Source organism: Macrobrachium nipponense, chromosome 25, assembly GCF_015104395.2.
Source record: "Macrobrachium nipponense isolate FS-2020 chromosome 25, ASM1510439v2, whole genome shotgun sequence".
NCBI classification, from domain to species: Eukaryota; Metazoa; Arthropoda; class Malacostraca; order Decapoda; family Palaemonidae; genus Macrobrachium; species Macrobrachium nipponense.
Genome location: NC_087214.1, coordinates 7012256 through 7034013, shown reverse-complemented (window position 1 = coordinate 7034013; position 21758 = coordinate 7012256). Strand labels below are relative to the sequence as shown.

The window sequence follows — 21758 nt, the reverse complement described above, 5'->3', positions numbered from 1 at the left end:
CAGAGCCAAATTAAAATTGAAAACAGAAATAAAACAGGAAGCGTCTTATGGATACTAAATATGAAGAGTCCTGTGACCATTGGTCAATAATAAATAAAAATTAATAATCATTAATAAACATTAAATAATAATTAAATTGATAAAAATAATAAAAATAATAACCACCACCATCATCATCAGTTATGGAAACTCATTCGTACGCAACTGTACATAGTTTCTGTTCACTGGGAGTTCATTGCGAGACGTAACCCTGCTTGCGTTGCTGATCAATCAATGGGGTATGCACACTTAATTAATTTTGGGGAGCTAATCAGAGATCAGAGAGTGGGAGGAAATAATGTTAGATATTTGAGTTCTCGTGGCACTGGAAGTTTTTGACACCGGTGGATGGTTGTATGTTTCCATTTGTTTCGTCCCGAGCGGTTTTACTAACTAATAATGTCCAATTTTAACAGAAATTATGGATGAGAAATGCATTCTAAAAGATGAAACGAGAAGAGCCAGGCGTGAATAATGAAAAGGGAAGGGAGTGACTTGTGTACAAATCTTGTATAATTCATGGATGAAAAAACCCTAAGCAACCTCTGATTTGACGTCACTGACAAAAACTTATCGAATCGTCCTGCAAACCCCCTTCTGGTCTCAACCCCCAAGACAATTACAAGGCAACATTGCGAGAGAGAGCAAAATTAAGAAGTGAAAAATTAAGAAGTGAGAACACGACAATGCACATATTAAACAAATACTATGATAAACGGAACAGAAATAAAAAGTTGAAATAATATAACATTATAAACAAATGAGGAAAAGGTATTTGTAACTCATGTATGAATCCACACCCCCCTCCCCACTTTTTACCATTCCTCTCAATTAGGTGGGTCTGGAGAGAGAGAGAGAGAGAGAGAGAGCTCCCCTGTAACATGGCGCATGCGCCGTAGGATTAGGCATCGTAACAGGTAGTAGCAATAGGTGGTTTTCGCCTATGAAACGGCTCCAAAATCGATTTTTTTAATCGAATATTTTCGATTCTTATTTGAAATGTTTCAAATGTCGGTAGAATTTTATAATTTGCAATATTCCTAATTGGAAAAGATTGTTTTTTTCTGACATATTCTCACGTGTTTATAGGAATCTGACGACGATTTTGTTCGGAAATCAACAGTAGTGGACTTAGGGTGTAGGGTGTCGATACCCTTACCCCAAAACTTTGTATTTCCGACGAAAATCAGACATCAAATTCGGTCAAAATGCGTGAAACTATTCCAGAAAAACCATCCTGTTATACGTAATAAAGATATTAGATGGTAATTCATTAGAGGCTTGTGGTTCTGGCAAAGTAGCCATAAAAATCTTGTTGCCTCATGGTAAAGTGAAGAACTGTACATTGAATGATGTACGTACCAAAGTTGTCTTTAATTTACTTAGTTTGTGTAAAGCTCTACAAAACGTGTACATGTCACTCCGTTTTGTGGGGATGTGTAAACCTTTATGCCAATAAGTTGATTGCATTTGCATAGAAAAAAGGATTTGTATTAGTATTTAAAATGTGCAAAAAAAATTATCATACGAGTACGTCGTCTGTACTAGAGTTAGGCCTAATGAAAATGTGGCATAGAAAGTATGGCCACTGAGGTATTGATGATAACTTAAGGCTGTTAGTGAAAGAAGGTTTGGTAGGTGGTTTGAAATTTGATGTTAATAAAGATTTGGAGTTTTGTGAAACATGTACTAAAGGACAGTTGCCTCAAATTTTAGGCAGAGGCACTGTCAACTGCTTATTATCTGAAATACAAAAGTTGCTAGAGCACTTCATTTACTGGAATTAAGCCAAATGTTAAGCATTTTAGTTTTTGGGTGTGTTTGTATGCTCATATTCCTAGTGAAGCGACCACCAAAGATGTACTATGGTGAGTGGGTTCAGTTGTTCATGAGACAAATGAACTAGCATCATTCACTGAAGCATTGATGGGCTATGAGAGAGTATTGGATTAATGCAATGAGAAAATTAATTCTATTCATGATAATGAAGTTTATGATTTAGTTGAAATTGAGGGTAGAAAAACCCTGAACAGCAGATGGGTTTTCAAAAGGAACATGTAAAGTTTTTTTCACAAGTTTCGTGTGGATTATGATGAAACCTTTTGTAAGATTTGAATCTATTCGTATTGTGATTGTCTTTGCTGTTCAAAAAGGAATCTATACACACACAGAGAGAGAGAGAGAGAGAGAGAGAGAGAGAGAGAGAGAGAGAGAGAGAGAGAAACCTCGGTGAGCTTGATTATTTTTTAGGTGTCAAAGTTGTACAAGATTCTTCCAAAGGTCTGTGTGTATTTGGTCAACCATCTTATACTGAAAATGTAGCGAGGATTCAAAGCTTATAGAAACTCCAGTTGGTCCAAGTCTGAAGTTATGTAAAGCATCTGATCAATGCATAGAATTTGACCAGAAACATGTATCAAGTCAGCTGTTGGGAGTTTATCGTATTTGTCTAAAAACAAGGTCTGTCATCGCATTTGCAGTGAGTAGCATTGGAAAGCAGTGAAGCGTATAATGATATCTCTAAAGGGTACACATATTTTGGAATTCTATTAATGGTATTTCAGAGATCACTGGCTATTCAGATGCTGATTGGGCAGGTGACATCAATGATCGCAAGTCAACTTCTAGTTATTGTTTCACCTAGTGTTGTTTCGAGTTGTAGTAAAAAAACAAGTGTGGGGCTTGATCAACTGCTGAAGCAGAGTACATAGAGTTAGCTGTCGCAACAGAAGCTGTTTGGTTGCAGAAGCTACGAATTTGAAATTTGAATGTAAAGGAAGGCCCAACGTTGATTTTAGAACAGTCCAGTCTACCCTTGTTATGGTAAAGGAATCTTTAGATTCATGGTATTGCAAAACATATTGAAATTAAATTTCGTTATGTACGAGATCAATGTGACAAAAATGTAATTCAGTTGCAATATTGCCCAACAAATGATATGATTGCCGATATATTCACTAAGGGTTTAGGCCAAGAAAAACTTAAAAAGTTAAAGACAAATGTTGGAAATGTGTAAATTTTAGATGATTTGTTGGTTTTGCTCATGCACACTATTGATTAACTGTGTTTTAAGTCTGAGGAGTGTTAAAATTGATTGCATCCTAAATAAAAAGTTCAGTGTATTATGTGTAAGGCAGTCTGCTTTGGAAATAGTTTTCTTTGATATAGGCAGATTACCCCGTACCTGTATTGCAGTGTAAGCGTTCTTCAGAAGTAAACACACGAAGGAGCTGGTTGTGTTTTTCTGAGCCACGGTAGTTTACACCTTGGCACATTCCACTAAATGCGGACAAAATGGTGGCTTTCAAACTAATAACAGTGTCTTTAACTCAAAGAGGAGGCGGCCCGGTGTCAAAATTCGAGCTACTGATCGGTATATTTACAGACTGTTATTTATGATTCTACATCTTGTGTGTGTGTGTGTGTGTGTGTGTGTGTGTGTGTGTGTGTGTGTGTGTGTGTGTGTTCGTACATGGCGGAAAATATTTCGTTTGCCCCCTGCGTTTACTAGGCACGCTAAATGGCAACGCCGCTTTGTTTACGTGGTAGTGTTGAAAATATGAATGAATTCGCTGTTGGCAAAGGCAAGCCTTATTGGTGGGGAAGTTTCCTTACCGGCTAACATATTACACTTGCATATTTGAAGAAATAAAATTACCTGATAAAAGAAAAAAAAATAATACCAAACTACAATGCGATTCATGGTTTTATACATGATTTTTCAAGATTATATGAGACGGTAACAGAGGGAAATTACAAAAAGTAATATCATCATACAATTGCGTTGACTCTAGAGACTGACGTAGAAAATGGAAGAGCAGGGTCGGTAAGGGGGTGTTCGGGAAGAGGAAGTTGTTTGTAAGAGAAGAGAAAACTATCCAACCATGTATACTTCGGTAACGTTTTCTCTTACCTCATAAACCTTTTAAAGCTAGTTCTGATTTTCCCATTGAAACAACAAATAATGTAGGTAAAACGACCGAAAAATATTGATACAATTCACATAATGAAGGCGGCCATGACTTAGGAGTAGGCCTAAGGTTCTTCCTGTCCTAATGGTAGCATTTCAGTGAGGTGGTTTTAACATCCCCCCCCCCTCCCCCAGACTGACTTTGTTAAACGGATCATTAGATATGGCAGATGACATGAAAACTCCTCCACTTTTCCATTTTAACAATATTTTTAATGTCTGAATACTTCAAAATGCTACCTACAACAGGATTTCGGTGCATGAGGCCATCAACTACCAGGTAAACCGTAAAAAGTAATATTAGCTATTTGGGTTTCCCGTTAACGGTTGTTATAAGTTAAACAAGTGCTGTTCTCGCGTTCAAGTTTTAACGTAAATTCCTATCACAAAGTATAAATTAGATCCAGTTCTAAATCATTTGTCAGAAAATACTTGCTATCACTATCGATGATATCCAAAAACGAAGTGGAGATCACAACTATGCAGGAGACGGTGCTAAACCTGATGCTGCTAAAATCCAAGAGAATGTGAAATCGCATGCAATTAATAGTTGAGATACACCACATTCTTTTGTATCATGTGCTTCAATGGGAGTAAGTGATGCCGTGGCGAAGCTCCCTTCAGAAGCAATTATGAAAAAGAACTACACGCAATTTACGAGCTAAGGAAAATGCTGGCCCTGCTTTGCCTAATATCTGCTTCGATCTTACCTTGGAAGTGTTTACAAAAACCATCAAAGATGTAATCCTTGCTTGTGACTCTGGTCCCGGCAAATGGTCGTAATTAATTCTTGCAAACCCAGAACAATCTCCGACATACTTTTGAAGACACTTGGATTGGGTGGCCAAATAGAAATAACTGTAGCCGCGCTCCTTTCTTCAAACATGAATTATGGAACAGTTTTCAGTATGTCATAGGAATGCCAAAAACAAGCAACGCAGTCGAGGGGCGGCACAACAATTTCGAACACCAATTAAGTGCTTGCCATCAATCCAGCTATCGTATAATACTTCCTTTTCATTGAGTAAATTTTGGCAATACTTGATTTTGTTTTACTTTTTTAACCTTTTCATATATGAAAGCTTAATAGTTGAACATATTTGCAAAACTATTTTTTAAACGTATGAAAATGAACAACGATAATGAAAACGTGCCTGTCATTATTTCAAGTAAAATTTGTTCGCTAAACAAAATTTCAATATATGTTGTTTCAACTACAATTTGCTTAATTACCGTCTTCCTTTAACCTTTTAACTCATGTAAACTAGAAAGAGGTTTGCTAAATTTTTTAAGTATTTTTCTCGAAAGCCAACATCAATTCTTTAAATGGTCATTAATATTCTAAAAAATATTGGCTTTCGAGGGAATTGACAGTCGAGAAATTATTTTCGAGCAATGGCTTTCGAGGAATTTGCTGTCGAGCAAATGATCGGAGACATTTGCCGCACTCCCGAAAGTATACAGGGTATCAAAGGGATACATCACATACTGCAACAAGGGAAAAAACTGGACTGTCCTGCCAAAGAAAATTCCCAGCGTTTCGTGAACATCATGATCGAGAATGGTAAAGGGAGGTATGACGGCACCTCGAAGCACTTACAACGTCACAATAAAACAGCGGCCTTCAATGAGAGCTGTTTTGACAAATCGTACAGAAGAAAAAAACTGACAAGTCCTTCAAATTTTGCCGGAAGACAAGACACTCCAAATTATCGAAGATAGACGCAAGTAGTGAGTCTCACATGTAAAGCCAACGTGTCACATATAAAGCAAATGTCTTGACGACGTGTCCTGACAACAAGAATGATCTCAACTTTGAAATTGGGAACAGGAAGAAATGAGAATTTCGTTGCATGAAAAGGTTGAGAATAGTCATCAGAGAACACTCAGTGTAAAAGTTACTAAAGGGCCTTCAATAGCAGCTGATGTATCGCACGCACGAATGCTTAATGACTTGCTAAATGTGAATATTATACAATTAAGACGTTAACTGGTGGTTTCTCAATGTCTGCACAAAACTGCGAGTTCAGACAAAAACAAACAAAAAAATAAAAAGCACAAACTGCGAGTTCAGACACAAAAAAAAAACCGAAAATGCCACCTCCAAAGATTCTACGAGAAGAAACATCAATGGGGTTCTAATCAACAGAGAAATCCTTCTTACGTTGAGTGGACAGCTCTGCATTCCCCATTTAATTCAAGCCCATTTCCGGAAGTTAGAAGATGCAGGTGAATGCGACTCGTGCAAAATGCATTTTATATATTCTAAGGAGGGAAGCAAAGAAGGAGAAAGGCTTTGCAAGAATCCCAGCCAACTTATAACGAGACCTGGAAAAAAAAGGAAAGGCCCAGGCGACGCCGCTTAATGCAAAACTTGTTTATTTCAACTTAGAAACCGGTGGGCTCAACGTAGGAGTTGACAAATTGCAAAGAGCAGCTGTGCGCATTTAAAAGTATATTTATGTGGTCTTAAGCAAAGAACTTTGCATGTATCATTGAAAAAGCGCTTATTATATTTGATGCTACTTTAGAATTTGTGTTACGATAACCAAAGATATACGTAGCTCTATTCTGGTATAACACGCTGTAAAGAAAATTAAGTATATATATATATTTTTATATATTAGACTATTTAGCAACAGTCAGCGGCTGGTAAATTATGATAAAAGCGGTCATATTAATAGTAAAATTAACACAAGAATCATTACCAATTATAATTGTGATCGGCCAGAGACGTCCAGTCATTAATTTGAATATATTTCTCCATTTCGTGTACAGGAACAGGTTAAGTTCATCATTATGACTTTGCACTGTAGCGTTATAGCAGTTTCTTTTTTTGTTTCAATGTAATATGATTTTGCACACTGAAGAGTTTAGCCACTTTTTCATTCTTATAGTTTCCATGGGAAATAAAGTTATAGTTCGTAAACATATTTGTTTCCAACTTATTTATTTCTTGTGAGAACAAGAGAAATCGTTCATACTTACGACAGTTTCTCAGCCATGACAACCTCTGCATGACATTAAGCACTGGGAAAAAAAATAAAAACCTTGCCAAGCTCCCCTTAGATGGCATAACTGCTCTTCAGCTGCTCACCTTATCCATCCCCTCACTTCCAACAAGTGGCCTTTGAGAAGTTTCTAAACGCTGAAGCTCTCAAGACCCATCTAAGGCATTCCACGAGACAGGATAGATGATAACTAGCTAACGAAAGAACGAACACGAGAGAGAGAGAGAGAGAGAGAGAGAGAGAGAGAGAGAGAGAGAGAGAGAGAGAGAGAGAGAATTTCCAGTACAAAATTCAATGGAGGTGGAACCCCCTTTAGTAATGCCCACAGTGCACCGCCTAACTGAGTTTGAGCCCAGTCTTAGTGTAAGTTTGCTTTTTGTGGATTGATAGACGGACGTGTTTTTGGGCAAAAGTGGAGGCACTGGTGCCAAGGAAGCCACCGAGCGGAAAATGCTAATTAACGCATTATCCTTGCTAGGAAAAGGTATACAGCAGTTATTCACGAAAGGTTTGCAACTTTCACAGCAGTAATATGCAAAGATTCGAGACCAGACATACAATGAAGTAGAAACTGTCACATATATGAACGAATTGTCGCTTTAAAGAAAAATAAAATTACTCTTGTTCGTTCGAGAAAAAATAAGATTACTCTCCCTTGAATATGTAGAACGAAACAAGTTCGTAATTTTCAATTTTTCTAATCCCTTCTTAGTTACCTTTAAAGCCATGATTGAAGTTGCAGACACTGGCTTACGTGCGTACGTTTTATTAAAGACAGGTGACTCAAAGAACAATGGTTATATTATTTCCTTCTCCAAAGGGTCGCCACTGATTTCAGTACTACAGAGGACTGCTTCAGGTCTTTTATCATGATCTTGTAAATGCTCAGACCTTTGGGGTATGCAGTCCCAACCAGATTGCGGCCAGTTGTCGGGAAAACATGTCAGGGTCTTCCTCATATCTTCAGGCGGGTATGCCTTCGCCTTCAAAGGGCTTGAGACCAATAGTCACTTTGGAATGCCTCCACTTACAGCACTTGGTTCCACCGCAATTGGGAGAAAAAAAAATTCGTTAACGCGATAATTAGGTAGTTTGCAACGGGAGGAGGGATCACGGAACAAAACTAAAAAATAATTAATTGAAAATAAGAACAAACAAGGCTGATAAAAGGACTTCTAAAAAGGAAAATCAATAAATTAAGTTAATTTGACACCTTCCTCCTCCCTCAAAGACATATGTATTTTAAAATAGATTTTTTTCTACCACTCAAATCATAACACTACGAAGAAGAAATGAGAAGGGCGAGGCGAGAAGAGAAAAAAAAATTACTTAACCGTTAAGACATCAATACTGTTGTGAGTTTTGTAACAAGTATCTCTCACATTAAGTATACCATTGAAATTTTTGTCCCTTGGCAAATTACCAAATGTTCTTCATCCCACAGGGCATTACGTTACATTCGTAAAGACCAAAGGGCATCACAAAGCGGAGATCTTGCGAGCTCGATCAAGATAGGGGGAACCTGGCAATAACTTTTTTAAATGATCTACTTTAGTTATACACGATACGTGGCAACGGCCACGTGAGTATTAGTATTGACCTTGCTGGTATCGAGTAACTTCAAGGACTTCACCGAAGGTCTAATCAATTTCCCACTCGACAATATCACGCTTTACTGGATTTAATCAATAAGGACTTTGCCTGTATTTTGATATAGAATATCCAGCACTTTCGTTTGATCCTAGGAGCTTCCACGTCATAGTTGACATCAGACAATTTACGGGGTACCTTCCAAGGCCCTTTGTAACCTAGGCCGGAAAATTGTCAGTCTGTACTCTCTACCTAAAGAAACTCACCTGGCTCAAACGAGCCTGCCTTAATTTTCTATAATTATTTTCCTTCATCGAGGCCAGAGAAGATTCTAAATTATCCTGGGAAAATTACACACCCACATTCAATTTTTTATGATTCAATTCATGGAATATTTCAAGAGGACCACGTACTGAGTGTCCAAATATCAACTCAAATTTAAGGATTTGGTGGGACCTTTCCACTAGCACTAGGCCAGACACTCTGGGTGGTAAGGTACACTGGTAATGTGCTGATGCAATGACCACTTCAGCACATTTACTCGAAATACATCTTGCTCGTGAAATTCGTGCCACAATCTGTTTGAATTTTATGAGACAACCCATACCTGGAAACAAACCACCTTCGCTGTAATTTTCCTCATACGAAAAGTTCTGGAAACCTGACTGTCCAATATAGTTAAAATGACAAATTTCAAGATCGAAGGTTTATTTGCTTATGAACAAAGATGAGTAAATCCAGATTCAATTCTGGGAAATGGCCCAACCACACACACAATCTCTGCAAAAGGCTCTCCAATCGCAGGATTTGTATGCAAAGGGGCTTTAGTAATTCCTCATGTGCTAAACCTAAGCACATCTTCATTCTGATATTTTGTAGGTACCACAATCACTAGGACGACTAAACCTACATCAAACCTCTATTCACAGAACCTGGTTTTATTAAATCATCCGTTCCCTCGTTCTTAATTCTATTCAGCTTTCAGAGCTTCAATAAAACTTATAGTCACTATCAGGATTAATTATCAGATGTACAAAACTAATACTACTTCCACTGCTACTACCACCACCTACAGACCCGGGTCTCTACCTCTAAACTACTGGAGACCACCAATGCCTTCTAAACTACATGCAAGTAGCAGCTGCCGCGTATATTTATACACATTATTTAACGAAGATGAAAAGCGAAATAAAAGAAGATGGTGGCAATCAAGGTTATATACTAGAAGGGTAAAATACAGTGGTCGGGAATTACTCGCTGACATGAGATTCCAAGAAGTTTCTGGCCACAGTAAAGTCTTTTCTTCGTAATAGCTAATAAATTGAAGACCTCTCGTCACTCAATCAGCCATGGTAGACATATACGTACTGACTCACCAAAACAAGGGACTCTTACTATGGACGGTCTTGTTCATAGTCGGTGTAACAAGTTCAGCAACCTCTGTTGTTACGCGTGTCATAACAGGTCCGTCCACACATGGCATAACGTTTAAAGAAAACCTCCCTTTGATTCGGAGCCCAAAAACCGACAATTGGCGGGGACGGAGGGCGAACCGAGCCTCGAACCTCGCGGGTTCGGGGTTCGGGTTCGAGGAAAACCGTCCACACTTGCGTTTTTGTTACAAGAATCGGTTACAATACAAGGTTCGGTTCGCACGTGTGTACCCACCTACGGTGGGTACACACTGTGCGAGCCGAACCTTGTATGTGTAACTGAGTTACGCATATACGGTTACAAGGTGTCAAAAATGTAGAGGACGAACCGTAACCACGTTAAGCACGTAACTTCATTCAATCCACTGCGATCACCAGTCTGTCTCTGTCGGGTTGATTATCGACGAAGGCCACCATGCAAGTAGCAGCTGCCGCGTACATTTATACACATTATTTAACGAAGATGAAGCGAAATAAAAGAAGATGGTGGCAATTAAGTTTATATACTAGAAGGGTAGAATACAGTGGTCGGGAATTACTCGCTGACTTGAGATTCCAATTAGTTTCTGGCCACAGTGGAGTCTTTTCTTCGTAATAGCTAATAAATTGAAGGACCTCTTCGTCACTTCAATCAGCCATGGTAGACATATACGTACTGACTGACCAAAACAAGGGACTCTACTATGGACGGTCTTGTTCATAGTCGGTGTTAACAAGTTCAGCAACCTCTGTTGTTACGCGTGTCATACAGGTCCCGTCCACACATGGCGTAACGTTCAAAGAGACCTCCCTTTGATGCGGGGCCCAAAAACCGACAATTGGCGGGACGGAGGGCGAACCGAGCCTCGAACCTCGCGGGTTCGGAGTTCGGCTTCGAGGAAACCGTCCACACTTTGCGTTTTGTTACAAGAATCGGTTACAATACAAGGTTCGGTTCGCACGTGTGTACCCACCTTTAATAACATCAGATAATTTCCGGGTGTTACCTTCCAAGGTTCCAGAAAATTGTCCGACGTCTGTACGTATCACTACCTAACCTCATCTGGCTCAAAACGAACGTGCATTACTTTTCTTATCATAATTTCCCTTCATGAGGCCCTAGACAATTCCAATGATCCTGGGCAAATTTCCAGGCTGTCGATAATCTCCTTCTCAGGTCCTCAAAGAACTCGCCCACATTCAATTCTTTATGATTAAACTCTTAATCAATTCTTTATGTCAACAATTCAAGGAAAATTTCTAGAGGACCACATAGTTTAGTATCCAAAAATCAACTCGAACAGAGATACCCGTGGAACAATTTGGATGATTACGTATAGCAAAGAGAGCAAAGGGAAGGCCCTTTATCCCAAATCCTCTCCTGCTCATAGCAGTACTTTTTTAAGAATAGATTTCAGGGTTGGTGGAACCTTTTCACTACGCCTGATTATTTGTCGCCAAAGATAGTTAAAATATATAAGAAAATACAGGAGGGAAGGCTTCGATGGTTTGGACACCTGTTACGAAGAGAAGAACATCATGCTGGAAGACATACGATGGAAAGGGAAGTGCGGGGTAGAAGGAAGAAGGGAAGACGAAGAGATTGTGTGATGAACACAGCAGACATTGCAAACATGATGGCAAATGGATAATATTATAATTGGATCACTTAAACTTACACTGAATGAGTGCGTGCAGTCCTCCCTCCAGTAGTCGTGAGGGCGGAGCTCTACAACCCTAAAAAGGAAACATCATATTTTAAAAATTACAGACACAATAATCGGCATATGTTTAAAATTCTCTCACTTTTATAATTCATTCATTCTCTCTCTCTCACACATAACGATAACGTTAACTATCTACCATTAACACGACCTCTGACGACTAAATTATACCTAAAACATCACATTGGCATCGCACACTGCATCAACTGATCCCGGTTACTGGGCTATTTTTCAAAGTCAAAAACTGCTAATCATATATATAGGCATAACCATAATGGATTAGTCCAAGGGGATAAAAAGCTTTCTAAAGATGTATAGGTTTATTTTGATATTTTATGGTAAAGTCGAAATTAAACACTAATCTGACCAGAGTATGGTAAGTCGGAATAAAGAGAGAGAGAGAGAGAGAGAGAGAGAGAGAGAGAGAGAGAGAGAGAGAGAGAGAGAGAGAGAGAGAATGGTTTAGACCTAAAATTATATCAAGTACCTAAAATTCCAGTTGCAATCCAGTCTAGTACCTAAAATTCCGGTTGCAATCTAGTATAGTACCTAAAATTCCAGTTGGAATCCAATCTAGCAGCTAAATTCCGGTTGGAATAAGGCTTTAAAACACTAACTATAAGGACGCTGTCCTCACTGTAGACCAACATAGACTCAACGTACTGTAGAAATGAAGTTTATTATTATTTGTCAAGCTTTTATTTGCATAGATGGAAATATATTAGGCGCTTGTTACATAACACTTTGGCTAGACTGGTATAAAGTAAAAAGAATTATAAAAATTATTAATTTATTCAATAAATAGAATAACTTATAATAGTAATAGATGACACGTAGGTTGGAATGTGGGTACACTCTTGAAATTATCTAGATGGCTGAAGATGGTACGTAGTGGTTTAGAATGTGGGTACATTCTTGAAATTGTCTAGATGGCTGAAGATGGTAGATCCATGATGACAGATCTTGCACCAGGTACGTAAAATGGTACATCCAACAGGCCATACAAGTTAAGACAAGATGTCAAACAGACAAGACACCATTAGGCAAGATAATGTCAAGCAAGGCAAGGCAAGGTAGTGTGTCACGATAAGTAATACCAAGGACACTAAAATAACAAACAGAACAACCAACGCCATCTATTAAAGCGAATGCAAACAACACCCAAGGATGATAGAATGGACAACCAACGCCATCTATTGGATGAACATACAACCAACACTCAGTTTCTAGTTTTAAGAAAGGAAATACCTGACGTTATAATATTACACTATTATTATTATTATATTACACTATTTATCTCGTAGGAAAATAGCCACCTTAACAAAACACACACCCCCCCAACACAAAAAAAAAAAAAAATTCATTCGTCCACAAGTAGAACCTATAAGTTTAACCTTACACCTCTTCCCTTGCTGTAGCTAATAATAATATTAACAATAATTGAAAAAGAAACCCAAAAAATCACTTGTAACTTGTTTACTTCCAAGTATTTACAGAAGTAAACAAGTTACAAAGTGATTTTGTGGGTTTCTTTTTCAATCTTCAGAAGAAAACTGAAAGAAGTTTTTGTTTGGTTTAACAATAATTATAATAATGACAATAATCTTTGGATAATATTAACAATAATTATAATAGTGATGATAATCTTTGGAAGTTTCTATATAAATGGGTTTCTTCATCTTCTGAATAACAATAACAACTAAACCATGAAATAACAAAGACGATTACAGATAAAATCAGGTCAACAGCAATGGGCATGTGCACATGCATGTACGTTTTGTGTCAGGGTTTTCTTGAAGTGCATATTTGTTAATTATAAAATTATACGTTAACTTGTGTAGGAAATGGGCTACTGTGTACGGTGACCAGTGAACAGTTATTATGACACCGTTGCTCCCGTGTGAAATAATAAAAAAAAAAAAAAAAAAATTCTAAGTTTGAAATACCAAGTATGGCAACAGAAAACAAAACTGCTTAGTGTGTCTGTCTCCTTTCGAGATGTAGGTTAGAAATGCACGATTTAGATGTTCATCAGTGATACGAATGGTTTAAATATGAGAAAAATTCATTCGAATCTTGAATTCTGTCGCAATATTAGTTCTAGGTAACTTTCAACTTCCTTGGCTGAACACGTGTTCAGGGGTGTCTCAAAGTCTGAGGGGGAACGGGGGCGGGGTTGTGTTGTAGAACGGAAACGATTGTGGTTGGTGACTGGCCGACGAAGGCATCACAGAAGATTGCTGCTCAGAGACAGAGAGCACACGGTCCATTTCATCTCTCTCTCTCTCACACACACACAATAAAACTAATTAAAGTTCTCAACTTAGAGAGAGAGAGAGAGAGAGAGAGAGAGACGCATAAGTACAGGAAATACAGTTTTGCTAATTCTGAACAGAAATCAGCCATTAGGCATTCAAGAAAACACAGACAAAAAATCCACACTTCCCGAGTCATGGGGTAACCCTAAAAGAATGGCGTTTTCCCAATATCACGCTAATCTTATTTAATTAACATGGGTTCACCCATCCCTTCGCACACCTGAGAGAGAGAGAGAGAGAGAGAGAGAGAGAGAGAGAGAGAATCGTGTAATTCATTAAATACATATATTTTCAAATAGTATATACACATATACAAATGATTTTAAATGTTGAGAGAAATGAACACAGCAGACATTGCAGAAAAATTATTAGAAAAAAAATTTATTATACTTCGAACTTACATTTAATGCGTGCGTGAAGTTCTCCTCCTTCCCGTAAGTAGGAAACTGTCAACAGAAGCGCAATACTTTTGATAATAGAATGATGTTCGATTATTACCGAGTGATGTTAGTCATGTAATAGCGAAACTTCATAACAAGTAACACGAAAAACCTTTACGTATAAGAAAATATACAAGAGCTTAAATACCATAAACTACGCCGTTTCTTACCTTTGAATGAAAGGGGATTTATTATTATAGGCTACTCGCATTAGGCAGACTTGATATCAAGGCCATTGGTCTTCCACGGGTTTTTTTTTATATTCAACTGTGATAAGAAAAAAAGCAATTAAAAAATGAGGGAGGCCAAATATAGGCATATTATATGAGAGAGAGAGAGACTGTATAAAAAAAATCCTTCATATTGAATGACTTGGGGGGGGGGGGGGGGGTGTTTGGTATGCAACACCAAATTAAATATTGTAACCTCTCCCACAGTTGCTCCAAACCCAAACTCTGCTCACCGGCGTATGATCAAGTAAGAAAAGCCTTAAACCTCCCACCTAACCGTGGTGGTCCTAAACTTGCATAAAATAAAGTAGTGGTCCTAATCTTGCATAAGATAAAGTAAGGAATGCCTTAACCCTCTTTAAATAAAATAATCATGGTGGTGGGACTCGACTTAAAAAACTAATTCAAAAAGATATTCAGAGGGGCAATGAATACCAAATATCCCTACCTCTATACATGTATAAACATCTCCCAACAGCTATACAGGGGAGCTCTCAAATTGTCCAGGTGGATAATAGGACTAACTAAACAGTAAAGTGCATTGACTAAACACTAACATTCACAATGCACTTTCACTCAATAAAAATCCACAGTTACTACACAAATCACTCATAGACAATTACTAAACACTAGGCACACTATACTCATAAAACACTAAGCACTTCACTATACCTCAAATACCCAGTAACCATTTACTAAACACTCACTTATTCTTAAACTTCATTAAACACCAATCAATTACTAAGCATTCACTTAGCACGAGATATCCACAAAGTAATCACTACACACTAAACCCAAAACTCATTGAATGCTAAATACTCACTAAATGCCAAATGTTCATTAAAACCCTAAACACTCGATTAACAGTGAATAAACATCCATTCATTACTCACTATACAAAAAATACACACACTAAACATTCGCTAACCACACGCGACTAATCATAAGACATTTACCAAACATTCAATGAATACTCACTAATCATTCACTAAAGCCTAATCACTTACTGATTGCTTATGCACTAAACATACGTTAAACACTAACACTGGCAATACATTTTCACTAATTTCTAAATACTCACTAAACATATTTATCAAACATTAATTCACTAAACACTTAGCTCACTAAACATTCACTGATTGCTACTCTACATTTTTACTCAACTCTAAACACTCACTGAATACTTAAATTAAACAATAACATTCACAAGACAAACTAAACATTCACAGATTACTTACACAAACATTCACAAAACATTTATTAAAACCCTAAAGACTGGCTAAACCACACTGATTACTTACAAAATAGATTCAATTGGAGATCGCACCTCTAGGTATATATAACCCCCTCTACGGTCCACCCCGACTCTACGACGACTCCGTCAACATCCTGGGGAGGAAGGAAAAGCCGATGCTTTTATAAGAGTAATAACCAAAGGATGGAGGATGAGAACCATGAATACAGCAACACCCTGAGAATACATGAGAAGCATAGATACAGTATGTCATTAAGTAGAGCCATCAACCACAAAAATATGGTCTCGCATTGAACGACGTTCCCAAAACCTTATGCCCTACATTATCTACTTTAGTTTTAATCATTTTGGATAATTCCTGAATATTTTAACTTATAAGAATTATTCCGACAGAGCTCTTCACCCAAAGCTCAACGCATAAATCATTATCAAGTTCAATCTTCATTGGCTTATCTTTAATACCTCTAGATGTCATTCTAGTAGTAGTAGTATAGTAGTAGTAGTGTAGTAGTAGTAGTAGTAGTAGTAGTAGTAGTAGTAGTAGTGGTGGTGGTGGTGGTGGTGGTGGTGGTGGTGGTGGTGTTCAATAAAGCAAATGACTGTGTATTGTATTTAATAATGCGAAAACTATTTTAAGTGCAAAAGGTTTTGTTCTTTTTCGTCTGACCTACATAGTATACTGGTACTCTCCTAGCCCGATACTGTGGTACATCGCATACATACGAAAATGATGTTAGTCATGTAATAGCAAAAAAAAATTAGATGTTAGTCATGTATAGGCAAAAAAATCAGATGTTAGTCATGTAATAGCAAAAAAAATCAGATGTTAGTCATGTAATAGCAAAAAAAAATCAATGTTTAGTCATGTAATAAGCAAAAAAAATCATAACAGAAACAAGAAAAAAGTATACAAGAAAATACATAAGAGCTCAAATACCACACGCGACGGCCAATATGCGAGAGAAGGGATGTAAAATATTGAAAAGCAGCAAGCACAAAAGTGATGAAGGGTTAGATAGTGAACCTCTACCTTAAAGTTGCACAGCTGGCAAATTCTGCAACAAACAACTTCAACGGGGTGGTGTTTGACAGGGTCAATTTTGAAATGTCTCCAGGTAAATGCTGACCATGAAACCAGCAGGAATGAAAGGTAGGCATACTTTTTCGCACACTTTTGGCACCAAGAAAGTGAATTATTAAAAGGGAAAGGGGGTCTGCTGAATTTTGGGGTCTTGCATAATGGACTACTACTATTCTTATTCAGTTTCTAAGGAATGCACTGTCAAGTCAGTCAGTTCCTGTAGCCGTTCCTTCAGGTATTCTGCGGCTCGACTTTTACAAAGCAATCAACCCTCAAACTTACTTTGCCTCTAGGTGTCCTCAGAAACTTACTTTGCCAACTGGCTCTGATTATTCTATTGCCTGGGACGACCTTCCCGTTTATCCGATGGTCTCCGGAGGTGCTACATACCATATTCTGAAATCAAAGCAGAGAAACATTAGCTGATGTTCAAGAAATGTGCTGTAACTATATATTTGAGAGAGAGAGAGAGAGAAAGAGAGAGAATCAGGTAACGGCTGTGAGTGAAGTACGAAGCCTAAGCCAAAAGTCTCTGTAGTCCGCCTTCACATCTTTGAAAAAGATGCTCTCCTCGTCACATCTTATACACCCTCATGTGTGAGAGAGAGAGAGAGAGAGAGAGAGAGAGAGAGAGAGAGAGAACTTACCTGGCAGTTGCCTCCTTACATGCCTCATAACGAGCCCATGGTCCAAGACAGTAAGGTCCGAACTCTCACCCAATATCAGTTCCACCATCATTCTAAAACAAAAAAAAAACTATTGTTAACACCATAGTTAGGTAGCTTGCAACGAGAAGAGGAAAACACGGAATATAACAACTGAAACGTTAAGGTAAACAGACAAAAGTACAGCTGCTGAACTGCATAAGAAAAAAAATATTCAAGTCTAAGACAACCAGGACGACTTTAATGAAACTCATAAAAAGGAAAATCAATAAATCACGTTAATTTGAGTTATGCAAGGTCTGAAAATCAATAGACACACACACGGGTGATGTGATAAGACTCCAGTGCACCTACATCGTTTGATAAGAAGGGACAAACCTTATGTCCCTAAAAAAAAAAAACAAAAAGGAAGATAAAGACCAACAGAAAAACTATAAGTCGTTACGAAAATGGTAAAAATGAAAATATACCATGTGGGAAATTAAGAAGGACAATTCGTATGTGCTCAAAAAGGAAGATAAAGACCAACAGACCAAAAAACTATAAGTCGTTACAAAAATGGTAAAAAAGAAATATACCATGTGGGAAAATTCAGGCCAAAGGTACAGTAAAAAGCAGTGAGGACATTTCCCAAACTAAATGATAAAGCGTATTTACTTAGTGAAGATTTTGTATACTTTCTGCAGTCTCATATGGAGGTTTCGTGAATGGTGTCTATTTAGTTTCGAGTTATAAAAAAAGAAAAAAAAATTCGAGTTATAAAAAAAAGAAAAAAAAAATTCAAGTTATATCTAAAAAAAAACAACAGGACTCATAGAGGTCTGGAAATAATAATCATTATATTAACATCAAGTCAAAGTGGAAAGGTGAAAATTAGTAAGAAAAAAGTTACAATGTTAAGAAAACAAGCTATATACCAAGAGAGAAATGGCTAACATTTTGAAAAATGCAGTTAGCCATTAGAATTATCATAGAGTAAGGCTTTAAAATATTGAAAAGACCAAACTCAAGTGATAAAAGGTTAGATAGTGAACCTCTACCCTAAAGTTGAACAATTGGCAAATTCTGCAACAAACAACTTCAAGGAGTGGTAGTTAGACAACGTCAATTTAGCAAATATCTCCAGGTAATTCTGGCAGGAAACAAGCAGGAATGAAAGGTAAAGCATACTTTTTTCCAACATTTATGGCACCAAGAAAGTGAATTATTGTAGGTATGATAAATAGAGCTATTGCAAATCGTGATTTAGACATTATTAGATATTCAAATTTAATTCATGGAAAAACAAATCATGCCCTATTTCAAATCTGCGGTCCCTCATCTGGGTCATACCTGGTGAAATATGCCGAAAACCTATAAAATGCAAGTCTTTTTACATTGGAATATAGTTTGAGACGTTAAACAAGAATAAACTGTTTTCCATGGATCAGAAATGGTCATACTAAGTATTACTGGAGTCTCTCTTGAGATTTTCGTAATCTTTGGAACTTTTGGTACACGAAGAGTATGAGCATTAAAAAATGGGCAGACATACTGTCATGAAAAATGTGAAAGAAATAGTATGTAACTTGAGGAAGAAATGGCTGAAACTTGACTCGTTTGTAAATGATTAGGATGTTCTGAGGGTTTGTAAAACAGGACTGTAGATTTTTAGGCAATAGAGTAAGAGAACAAAGTGAAATAATGTTTTGTGTTAGATATTTAGATTTAAATCATATAGAGTTTGAGACATTAAATAATACTGTTTTTCCAGGATCAGAAATTATTCATAACTAAGTATATTGGAGGCATTGAAATTTATAATCTTTAGAACTTTTGGTATTGAGTGTATGAGTATTGTCATCTTGTCATGTAATTATTTTATTAATTATTATTAGTGAACTATTGAATGTTAAATGACAAAACATTTTTGTCCAGCGCGGTAGGGGCATCTGAGGCCTCGTAGGCTCCCGTCGCCTCATACGACGATCCGAAGTCTCCGTAGTCTCGGGAGACTTCGCAACTATGCTGCCGAATTCTTGGGCGGCTGCGGCTTCGAACAAGGCATGGCATGGAACTGGACCTGGCAGGTTAGAGCAAATACTACTACGGGAATTTTCTGGTCGGGATTTGACAAATCCTAGAAAAGTAGTTTGAGGTAAGTATTGCTAGGAAAAATACAAATTACTAAGAGTTTGGTATATTAGTCTGTTAGCTTTGTAGGGTGTGTGAGTGACTTCTCTTCAGCCAGCCCCCTCCACCTGAGTGGCTTAGTTTTTTTTTTTTTTTTGTTTTTTTTTTTTTTTTTTTTTTTTTTTCCCTCCAAATATGACTTTTCTTATGGGTAATTTTTTTATTCGGTTCAGCAGTGTACTTCTCTGTTAACCGTAATGTTAAGTTGTTTTATTCCTTGATTCCTCCATCTTGTTGCAGACTACCTTACTAAGGTGTGTGTTGTGTGTGTTTTTTTTTTTTTTTTTTTTTTTTTTTTTTTTTTTTTTTTTTTTTTTTGAGAGTCGTGGTTGAACTGTAGTGCGGTGAGAGGTCGGGGCCTGACATTGGATGCTCTGGACCAAGTGACATTTCTTCAGTCTGTGAGTTAAGACTTACTCCCCCCCACCCCCCCCCCCCCTCCACCCAATGGGTGGCCGAGGGATACTGTACTGCTATGTGGGAGTTTCAGACAGTGTTCTCTGGACCTTCATCTTTGCATTACTAAAAAACTTTTTGCCTGTCTTTCGGTTAACGTATAATGGGTTGGGTTTCATATTGTTAATTAAAGTTCAGAAACGAATTCCGGGACCTTCCAGTTGAGTCAGGTGAGGTGGATGATTTAACAGTCAAAGTTTAAGATAATGAACAACGTTCTTTACAGGTTGGTAACAGTATACATGAAATTCGAAAACACAGTATACATGAAATTCGAAAACAAATATTTACATGAAAATTCTAAAACTAATATTATTTTAAGGAGAAAATGGCTAGAGTGGGTATCAAAACATGTGACTCATCTCCTTATCCTGAAAGTCAGGGTGCTCTGAAGAGGTGGGAGGAAACCTTTGCAACTTTGCCATATCAATATGTTAAAGGAATATAAGGGAACGGGATGATGGTAACTCGTCATCAGGTATTAAGACTTCTTTGGAAAATTGATGGTTCAGTTTCTCATGAGAGTTATGAAAAACGTTGATGTTGGGAATGCCACGCCACACTTGTCTTAGAGCATAACGTTGATGTTGGGAATGCACGCCACTGAAACATTCTCCATGGAAAAATATAAGAAAGAATCACCCGAGGTCAATAACCTTTATTCTTCTTGCAGAGAAACTCAAATGAGGGTCACTATGGTGGTATTGATAGTAATTGGCCATCAGGTAATAAGATAAGAAACGTAGGTATCTGAAGAAGTTTGTGTTCGAATATAAAGAATTGTTTTCGGTATACCAGATGAACGAACATCTGTCGAAGAACATGGCGTAGAATGTTATTGCCACTGCAGTGAAACACCTCCTTATATTGCAAAGGAAGTGAAATATGTACGTATATGGTTAAAAACACGGTTTGATCAAGAACACTGTGTACGATTAGAAAGGTGTGGTTTATATTGATGACTATTAATGATGATTGGGACACTCATTTGAAAGCTTACCAAGGCCTTATTTTGAACGTAATGAGGGAAAGTGAATTAGCAAAAGCGAAGGTTGAGAAGGGATTCTTGCAGAGGGCCTGAACGGATATTAAGGTATTATCAGTATCGTTCTAGTTACGGTGGTGCTAGAATTATAAACTTAAGAATGGTCTAATATTAAGTTGAGGGCTATAGGTGAAGGTAATAGATGATAATCGTTCGAATTTCGTGGCAATGTTAGTTTTAATGAAGGTGGGTGATGTGTTATAAGCGGTTTGAAAATAAGCGTTATCAGGTAGAGATGGTATTGTAACGTTTTGTGGTACATTAAATGTAGTGTGTATTGTAACGTTTATGGTACCAGTGTGTGTAGTATATAGGTATAGGATGTTATTTTGGTGGATGGTACACACTGT

General features: G+C 37.5%; 1 long non-coding RNA gene across 2 annotated transcripts in view; it reads left to right on the top strand.

The window, feature by feature from the left end:
- The window catches only part of LOC135199272 (uncharacterized), a 652345-nt gene that overhangs the window by 397055 nt on the left and 233532 nt on the right, over positions 1-21758 (top strand). The gene's annotated exons all lie outside the window — the stretch shown is intronic.